Here is an 8,089-nt window from a genome sequence, read left to right as displayed (position 1 = left end):
GATAGTACTCTAGTAGCATATGCATACATACACGGTGTCTTCAAGTGTATATCGACAATTGTTAAAGATTTACATGGGTGAGTTACGAGGGTCTCAACATGGTAAATTAGTAAAGTATCGTTGTGTGTGACGGTCGAATCTGAACTGACAACCTCAAGGTCCATGGATCGAATTAATTAAGAGCCTTTTTGGGAAGCAAGTCAAGCTCGTTGATGTTTTGAACCATTAATCCATACACGGTGCTTCACTCAGACTACCTTTTTTGGCATGGCAAGCGGACACTTGTCTAATTTATACTTACGTAATATACGCACATGAAATGTAAGTTATGTTATGTTTTCACGCTGCATGACAGTTGTCGGCATTGGCCATAACATGATGGCTCTGCTGCAAATGTTACCCAGACATTGTCTGATATTGATAGCTGCAATCATATTTTATTTGTTTGTACGCCGCCGCGGCTACAAATAGCGCGAGCCGTTAATGCGGCTCTGCGGTATTGTACCAGTTCTTTTGTTGCAACTGAATGGTATCTGGAGCTTAGCCCGCTATGATAACGCGCTTAACCCGCATTGTTAATTTTTTACCTTGATAACATTGTAATATCAGGAAGATAGAATGAGCGCAGAGGTGTGGTGGTATCACTGGATTGTGAGCGATACAAGACTGTGTTTCGTTAAAATTGAGCCGGTATTGTAACAGATTTGGTGTCTTTCTTCATTAAGCATAATAAGCTTTGTAAAGTAGATAAATAAGTGTCTTTTTGATGATTCTTTGTTCTCATTATTTGCAGATTCAAAATTCTCATATCTGATAGTTATCACTAAAATTTCGCATTACTATTTTGGTACGTATCAAGCAAGAATATACATATCCAAAATTACTTTATGAATTAGAAATTGTAGAAGCAAGTCACCAGCACCGTCAAATTGGTGCGGTGGAACTATGCTGCATAATGGATTAAAATTAATAGGTTCATACCTGTTTTCACAACGTTTTGAGTTGCTCTATTTCTTAGGGGTGTTAATGAGAGTCTAGCGTCACATTTAAGGCGAACACTCAACCAAGTTAAGCACGAGACAATTTGAGACGAGAATTTTGCAAAGGCAGTAGGCATATTAATTGTGATCACTGTTCACTCCATCTGGCCGTGCTTATTATGGCTGTTGCTTTTGCGTGTAGAATATAATTACACATCGATTTTCTTACATGTATAATGTGGGGATAACTAGCGTATCAAACACTGGTGTAAAGATAATTTGTCAGTCGTGACATATCTGATACTATCAACATATATAATTCAATTTGTGCTGCACATGAGATATTGCATTATACGCGTCGCTGTCATTAATCTGAAGATGAATATGGCAGAAATGTAGCTTGACCTGAAACCGTGGTGTGTGTTTGTGTATGCTAAACATACAGACCTTTACACTGTTATGAAGGCGATATGGAAAGTAATTTAGCATTCCAAGATGCATTCGCACGTACAAGATCGCCATTTGTCTACAAGGGCTCATTAATGCGAACGGTGGCAGTTCCAATCCTGGTACCTCAAAATTACACATTTTCGCAGCGTCTGTCGTGAAAAAGACAAACAATCATCTCGAACAGAATGCTATACGACAGGTGTCCGGCTCAAAGTTATATCACTTACACGAGTAACTAATATAATTCCTACTTACTTCCGTAATAATTTTGTATTGCTCATGGTCATAAAAGCTGGCACAGTTTGTTTGTCATGCTCGTCATCTTACTGTACATCTCGAGTTCTACCTGGTTAAAGAGCATCATACGCGCGTCAGTATCCCATGAACTCAATTTAATTCTTGTCTTTTTGCAAATCGGATAATCAAAATTGGTCGTGCAGCGAGGCTGTTGTGGCTCTTTGCTTAGAGGAAGCTAAGCTAAGGTCACCGACATTACATTCTTTACAAGGGCCAGTACGAGTGTAGCGGATCGCAATCCGCTACCTCCAATAGTACTTAAGATCGTAACCAAGGTAAAAAGGCTCTTCCGTTTAAAATTGAAGTTGAATGTAATTGTTTTAGTTGCGGCAAAGCCGCCAATATTCAAAACTTTAGGTTTTCCTCATTTATATAATAAAACCTAATTAATAATCATTACTACTGGCAGTTCTGCCACTTAGTGGCATCTTGAAACGGTGTAGCCACACCATTACGTGACTACACCAACTTGTGTAATCCACACCTATGTACGGTCACAACCATTTTACCGACCTCACTGTCTCTAAATTCTTGCACATATCCTAGAGGGAAAATTCTCTCAGCTCTGTAAGAGTTTTTACCGTAGGTAATGAGGGAAGACCATGAACCCCTTGAGCTCTATTGATCACTTTGTTCACAAGTTAATTATCTCTCATGCAAAAACCCATCGAGCTCAACTGCTCGGCGCTATTTGCCAGTCACGGTGTTGTGCTGACTCAACTATACCGTCCTCTTGACAAGGAAAAGTCATCCTTCATAACTTCAAAAGCAAGCTCTTTAACTTGGGACTTACAGTTTTCTGTCGTAGCAGAGATCCACGACACAGATTTGCATTTAAGCTCAACTAGCTTTGGCATAGGAGATATCAACTTAACGTCCCACAAGGAAATCTAATACCTGATAGAGGTTTTTTATGACGTGCTAAAGCTCCGTCAGAAGCGAAGTGCGTGGAGCAAACTTTCTTGACTTTCGACTTATGGCGTTCAAGTTATGTCATCCTGAGATGAGAACATATCTCAAAACCAGGTCGTTGCCGCTAATGCTGAGCGGCCAAAACTTTGAGAACGGGGATGAGTATAAACTTTCCCGGTAGATGAGAAAAATTGTAATGGCCATGAAATCGGCCATACGCCAGACGGATCACCAGTGTACCAGGCTTGCGGTCTTCTAAGTAGGAGGCCGTGCACGTGAGTGAGCACTCACGTGCGAATTTTGTATTTCCAAAACGGAAAGCTTGAAGCGACATGTATCACGGGGGGTTTCACGCCGCCTTATCAGGCAAACCGTGTGCGCTCCAAGTTTTTGTCCACCCGTCGGAGGAGGCGATGCTAATGACCTATATATATTCGAGAGTTAAGGGCTCATTTTGCTGCAATGACGTCAGACACCCTCACGGAGGCGGAATCACTGACCATCTTCATGATGGTTTTTAAACAGACTCGGCCCGCATCAAGATCTTCCGCATCCAACCTGGAGAACAGCTATCGTGTTGCAAGGATTGAATGGAGTACCAAAAAGTACGTTCCACGCTATCAATGTCCGCGACAATAAATGAAGGCTCAATATAACCTTTGGCAGTTTTACGAATACCCACTGTCGCAGTACACACGAATACTGTATACGTATGAGGTAGATTCGGTAAGAAAAAAAACCTCGCCACCATCTGTGAGAGCTGTCTGGATGGATCACGAACGGCTTAGAGCCAAGCAGGTGCATTTTGATTTTGACAAAGCATACATCATTGATAGTAGCTCCTCGTAGTAAACAGGGTATTACTTCCTGCTGCTTTAAATTGGCAAGCTATTCATACGATTACGCGTTAATGCCCGTTTGCATCTGCTTGTTTTACAGCATATTCTATTGCGAAGGCTTAAGCGTCCTGGACGACAAAGACTGGCCGATCTGGTTCCGGATGAGCCAGATTCAGAGCACGCATGATTATTTCGTTATGAGATCAAAGGTCGCCACTTTGACCGCGGCCCAGCACAAATTCACATCGTTTTCAAAGAGAAAGTGCCCGGTCGCCATAATTTGCGCTATTCTTGTGCCAGCTGGTGGCCAGACCGAACCACTTCTATAAGTCCATATCGGACAACGGTGGTACCCAATCTATGATGGTCTTGATTCTTGAAAGGTTTCGGCATAACATGCTCTTCAACGAAGCATCTCAGAAACAAAATTTTGTCGACGCCAAAGGCAGCCTACTTATGTTAACAAACTGCAGCGAGGTTGTCGTAGCTCTATCGCATTGAGGAAGCTTGATTAAGGTCGGTGTCCTTCGTTCTATACTTAGAATTAGTACGAGTGTAACGGATCGCAATTTACTCAATCCAAGAGTAATTACAAACTTATCCCAAGGCTAATGAACTCCCTGTTTAAAACGTACACTTTGTATTTGCGGCAAAGTCGCCTATATCTAAATCTATAGGTTTTCCTAACTATATGGTTAAACCTAATTTAATGTATAACTACTGGCTGTTCTAGCCACGCCACCATTGTGTGGTCACACCGACTCGTGTAACCCAAACCATTGTGTCATCACATCATCTTGTGTGACCCACACCCGTCATACAAGGGCAAGTGAAACCCCTTTACATTCTCCCCAATCAAGATTGCGAACCCCACAGTTCACATTCAACTGTCGCATCGAACGAGGCTCGCGTGTCTAAGACACCACAACCTCACCAGGACCTTCTTCACAAATTCACTGCTCAATGAGCCCTGTGTCGAAGACACGGAAGACGCCCATTCTCGCTGGTTCCGAAAACGCTCGCGGGCAGAGCCCTTCTTCGCTTCCTGTACGCGGTGGAGCTTCGGACAGCACGTCCGCGGCTTCACGGAAGGCGTATCCCAATCTCTCGGTAACCGAGTACCGCGCAGCGCATTGTCAACGACAGAGACCAACAACACAGACATGAGGTCTACTCTCGACCGCACACCGCGGCGATAGATTACTTCGTCAAGGACTTGGAGGAAGTCGACTACGGATCGGGTACTTCTTTCACAAAAAAGGGCAAGGTGCCCCAGCGGCACGACGTGAGCCCTGCTCAAACCTTGCGGACGCCGTGTCCGTTCCCCGAACTCTCGACGTTCGGGGGAAGAGGTGTCCTTACCAATCACCTCGACGAGGCGCAGAATTAGCAGCTAGATGCTGTCCGCAGCGCGGCTCTCATGCGCGCGCATTCAGATTCTATCCTTGAGCCTTGTGTGGAAACTGGCTTCCGCTCCGCGAATCCCGCTGCAGAAGCGAAGGACGCGATCATTCGATTGTTGGGAGTCTACGTGATCGGGTCCTCGGCCACTGCACAAGCTGAGCTTGATGAACGAAAAGCTTTTCGAGCTCGCTTTTTGGCTCCTCAAGTAATCCCGGTGGATACGTACCACACTCGACTTTGTGCTCGAAGGGAACGCGCTCCTGTACCCGCGATGTGGACCATTCCTGTGGTGCTCGCTCCTGGCGAAACCGCTGCAGCTGATGAAGGGCTTTTTGAGCGATGGGTGCAGCAGCCCCGAAACTTGTTTTGCTGTGCAACTGACGGTTGAGCCACAAAGAGGTTAATTTGCGCGTTGAGCGCCATCTTCGGTTTGATTTTGCCAAACTCAAGGCGCAACGCCAATTTTCTGCGGGTTTTCGCCCTGCGACGGATGGGTTGATCTATCACGCTCCCGCGAGCTCTGCGGTCTCTCAGACGGGGGAGTCCACGACTGCAGCAGCTCAGGGTCATAGCTTGAGCTCATCTTACGGCCCTTCGGCTTTTTTTGCTATTGCCGAGAAAAGCAGGGCGTCTCCACAAACAAACTATTATCAAGTGTTCGAACGCTGCTCGGCAGCTCGGAGCTCTGACTCCTCGACCTTAGCAAAGCTGAGATCCATCGGTCTAGGCCCACTCGACGAGCTGCTAGAGTGTGCATTCCAGCTAAGTCGTGCCAACTTAAAGTCGGATTCGGCATACAATGGAACATTCACAGCTTCATCAAAAGAAAAGACGGATGCACACGGAAGAATTCCATTCTGGCCACGCCAGTGCAGAGGCCCTCCGTAAGGACAGTCAATGTGACCGCCCTGGGGAGATGATCGGCTGCCATCTTGGCAATAAGAGTATGCAACGCTTGGACAAAGTACACCAATTCCTTCTCGCCCTTTCGGGTAGCAAAAATGCTCGATTGCACGCAGTATGCCTGTTTAGGCGGCGAGAACACTCGTGCAAACTGTGTGTTCAGCTCCTTCGAGGGGGGGTACGCCGCTTCGACCGAAGTACCGCACGTCAGGGCCCATTCTCGCGCTCGTCCAACAATTTTGGAGATAGCTAGCGCCACGCGCTGTTGCTCGGTCTGGAGCATGGCGGATGCCATGGACAATGACCTTTCTCACCCAAAGCAGGAGATCCTCTGCATCTTTGCCCTCAAAGGTCTTGATACTCACCATGAGAGGCTTGTGACGGGGGGAGTTATCCGTAGTCAACGGTGGCGTCATGGACGCAGTCAAAGCCGACATCTTCTGTTGTAGGTGCTAGCAGAGCCTTTTCATAGCGTGAAAACGCCTGCGAAGCGAGGTGTTGGACGCCCTCAGGGCCAAGCAGAGACATCAGCTTATTAAGCCTGTCCTGCATTTCCTGGGGCATATACGAAAGCAGCTTCATCCTCACAGAGGGTCAACCGTAACGACTCAGGTATAGATTGACTACAAATGCTACCAAGTGCTGCGGGGCTGCCGTACCTCTTTCGCTTAGAGATGTAAACTATCGGATAAGATTATACTTTCTCTAGCGCGGGATGCTGGTAGCTATCCGACCCAATTTGGGACGGGTTCCGTGCCCCTTATTACACTATGGGGATTTTTTGGTCAGTGTGGTCTCTTCCCGCCCGAATAACACACACCCAGTTGGGTGCGGGTTGGCAGGGTGATCACACCACAGGGGTGTGATTGCTTGTCCACTTTAGTGACCTATCTCCGGCGTCCTTGATTCGGATCCTATGGGCATCGAACCAGGTACTTCCCGGTTCCAGACCAAGCTACAAACCGGTTGAGCCAGGGATCGGTAGCATTTTCGCTTAGAGGAGACTTGATTAAGGTCGATGACCTTTTATTCTATACTTAAAACCAGTACGAGTGTAACGGATCGCAATCCACTTTCTCCGAGAGTGTTTACAACCTTACCCAAGGCTAAATAATTCTTCCGTTCAAAACGTAATATTTCGATTTTATATGCGGCAAAGCCGCCTATATCTAAAACTATTGGTTTTCCTATCTATATAGCAAAACCAAACTAAATGTAGAACTACTGGCTGTTCCAGCCACATACTGACTTATTGTTTAAGTGTAGCCACACTATTGTGTGTTCACACCATCTTGGGTAACCCACACCATTGTTTGATCACACCATCTAGTGTGACCCACACCCTTCATATCAGGGCACGTGAAACCCTGTCACACAAACCGCTTGGCGCTGCTTGCAAGTGTTTGATATGATTCCCCACATCTCACCCCTTGTTCTCTGCACGACTATCAACGATTATCTCGTTGCGAATAGGTTTGCGTATAGCCGCGACACGTCCTAAACAGCTGCGTCACCAGATCGCTAATGCAATAGCCAGTCTCTGTGGCGTGACCGGACATTCCAATAGCACCTCGCTTAGACTATTCACCGCAGCTGGGGAGTTATTCCTGTCTGTGTTGCTCGCCTAAACCGCTACAGATGATGATGAGCTCTTTGAGCGATGGGTGCAGCGGCAATGGAAACTGTCTTCGCTGTCTACCTTACAGCAAAGCCACAAGGAAGTGGACGTGCGCGTTGAGCGCCATCTTTGATTTGAGTTCGCCAAACTCAAGGCGCAACGCCGACTTCCTGTGTATTGTCACCCTGCGACATATGAAACCATCCGTCACGCTCCCGCGAGCTCTGTGGTTACTCACACGAGTGAGTCTATGACCACAGCAGCTCAGGGCCATAGCTTAAGCTCAGCTCATGGTCTTCCGGCTTCCCAGGTGACTGCCAAGAAGCGCGGGGCGCGAGACGACGCGAAGCGTCATGATCCTTCTGATCATAAGCGTCTACAACATCTGGGCAATCTTGCCGATGTGGCACCTCGAACTCCCACAAGTTTCGGAGTTTGGGTATCCCCGCCATTTCACAAGATACTGGATTAAACCCCCCCCCTCGACGACGTCGACCCACAAGATGGTAGTGGACGCCACCATTCTCATCAAGAAGAGTTGGCGGCGGATGATGTCGACTTGGTCGATCACCGTCCGGTGACTCGCGATTCTCTTCGAGCGTTGATGGACAAAGTCCGTCGTCATCGGCATTCTGCCGAGCATCTCCGAGGTCGTCTACTGCTGTGTGCAAGACCTCGAGAGCCTA

The sequence above is a fragment of the Plasmopara halstedii genome (genome assembly GCF_900000015.1).
Source record: "Plasmopara halstedii genome assembly, contig: Scaffold_1873, whole genome shotgun sequence".
Lineage (NCBI taxonomy): Eukaryota > Oomycota > Peronosporomycetes > Peronosporales > Peronosporaceae > Plasmopara > Plasmopara halstedii.
This window is presented reverse-complemented; position numbering follows the sequence as displayed.